We start from the raw sequence: 2,491 nt of genomic DNA, 5'->3' as shown, positions 1-2,491 counted from the left end.
AGGAGGATATGGGGGAGTGGGAGACTTTGGGGGCATGTTTTTCTCACTCGTGAGTATTTTGGGCGTGTGCAGTTCCTCTCCTCAAACAAGCCTCCTGGGAGGATGGGTGGTCTGTGGTGTGAGGTCAGCTTGCTGCAGGAGTGCCACCACAAGTCACCGCAGCCTGGCAAACATGGGCAAGAGTCACCATGGACCAGGAAGGAGCTCTCCATCTGCCCAAGGAGCAGCGTGCTCTGTAGAAACCCAACCGATCAACTAAGATCCTCTCCCTGGGAGGATGGAGCACCCAACAGCCCTGAAAAAGGACTACGGTTTTTCTTAGCCCTGAGGCAACGCTGGATGACCCTATTGAGCTGGTGGCTTGGGGCAGGCAAAATGCCTGCAATGAGGTGTGTGTAGCTCCAAGGTACAGCCAAAAAGGTCTTTCCTCTGCAGGTTTAGGTCGCTTTCCTCATACATTCTGGTCCTCATGTGCTGCGGGGTGCAAAGCACATGTTTAGGTCAAAAAAATTAAACTTTGAAGATACTTTTTTTCCCAAGTAGTCAATGAAGGAGGGGGTTGGGTTTGATCTGTTGTCTGTGGTTTTGAGTTGAATAAAGGGGCACAAATACAATTTGAGCTGAAATACAACAGTCTGAAAGGGGTAGCAGTGCTGAGTCCTGGATTTGGTATCATGAGTCTCTGGGGGAAAGAGAATTCTTCATCTGGTTAATTAAAATGCTTATGAGGAAGCCTCTCATTTTTTGACCTGAATTAAGAACACTCAAAAACCCCACCAGAAACAATAATGAAAAGAGACAGCCTGAGTTTAATCTGCAAGAGATAATAGGATGGTATGACCCCACAGTTTAGTTTAATTGTAGATCAATAATGAGATCCACTTGCCCACTTACAAAATGTCTGTATGCCTCATTGTTTACATAATATTCATCTCCTTCTGACATATGGTGCTTTTTTTTTCATGCTTATTCAGGGTCCAGTTCTGCTTCCATTAATGTTTCCCCTGACTTTCATGAGAAGCAATGTTGGAAAGCACTGTTTAAAGGGTTGCACTGTCTTGCAGCCACAGCACATACTGCACACTGACAAGGGAAGCCACTGAGCTAAACCATTAAAATGTGCTCTCCCTCCCAGGCATATCACTTACAAGGGTGGCCATTCATGACAGAGTCCAAAATTAAAGGAAATAGTGACCCAAAGGCTTGCTGGGGAGGCTGTCCTGTGCACATGGGAGTGCAGGTAGGTTAATGACTCTGAACAGGTTGCTTACTTAAGAAATCCCTCTGGCCAGACTGCAGCTGCCAGGACTTCAGACTTCTTCTAGCTGCTAATTGTTAGTTACATAATAGATTGCAGCGAGTCAATAGCTGTCTTGTTGTCTGGCTGATACCAGCTTTCCATGTACTTCATGTTTGGGAGACCTGTAAGCCAGGGAGTAGCTGGTTACTGTAGGGGAAAAGATAAATTCTACCCTATATGGGTTTCATTTCTCCAGGCCACAAATAAAGTCACTTGGTTTGTTCAGCCTGGAGAAAAGGAGACTGAGGGGAGAGCTCATTGTGGTCTACAGGTACCTCACAAGGGGAGGAGGAAGGGTAGGCACCGAACTCTTTAGTAACCAAAGACAGAACCAGAGGGAATGGCAGGAAGATGTGCCAGGAGAGGTTTAGGTTGGACATTAGGAAAAGGTTCTTCACCCAGAGGGTGGTGGAGCACTGGAACAGGCTCCCCAGGGAGGTGTCATGGCACCAAGCCTGACAGTGTTCAAGAAGAGACTGGACAAGCCCTCAGACACATGGTGTGAACTGTGGGGTTGTCCTGTGCAGGTGCAGGAGTTGGACTCGATGATCCTTGTGGGTCCCTTCCAACTCAGGACTATTTATAATTCTATGATTGTATAACTGTTCAGCAGAAGGCAGATATACCGTGTTCTTCCTGCTATAGGTCTTACACAAGACCTTTTCACTACAGCTGCTTGGGCTTTTATATCCTCTTCATCCCTGTCATCTTATCTGTCATCTGAAGGACATTCTGGTCAGATACAGGACTAAATTTCAGCTCCAGCAAAGGGCTTTAAGCACCTAATTGATTAAAAACAACAGGAATTATCTACGGTGTTCACGGTATCCCATGAGTAAGTGGCTGGGGAAAAAAGGAATCAGATTTCTCACAACCAGCGTATGGCTCTGGCTGTGCTGCCTCAGAGAGAACCAGTCCATGAGATATCCCGGCATACAAGCTACACTTGTCCCAGCCAGAAACACCCTGACCACCTCTCAGCAGACTCATCCCACTTCTCAAATGCAAATGTGTGGTTGTCATCTCTATTCAAAAGAACTGACAGAGAGCTCAGCCTCAAATCCTGTCTTGATAGCATTTAGCTCCCTTAGTGGACCTGAGTCACTTCTCCAAGGCAGCAACAATGAGAGGTGACAGCATGGAGCTACATGGTCCCCATCGATGGACATCCTGGAGGGCTGTTGCCACAGT

Source organism: Nesoenas mayeri, assembly GCF_963082525.1.
Source record: "Nesoenas mayeri genome assembly, chromosome: 1".
NCBI lineage: Eukaryota > Metazoa > Chordata > Aves > Columbiformes > Columbidae > Nesoenas > Nesoenas mayeri.
The sequence above is the reverse complement of the archived record's forward strand: the minus strand, read 5'-3'. Positions refer to the sequence as shown.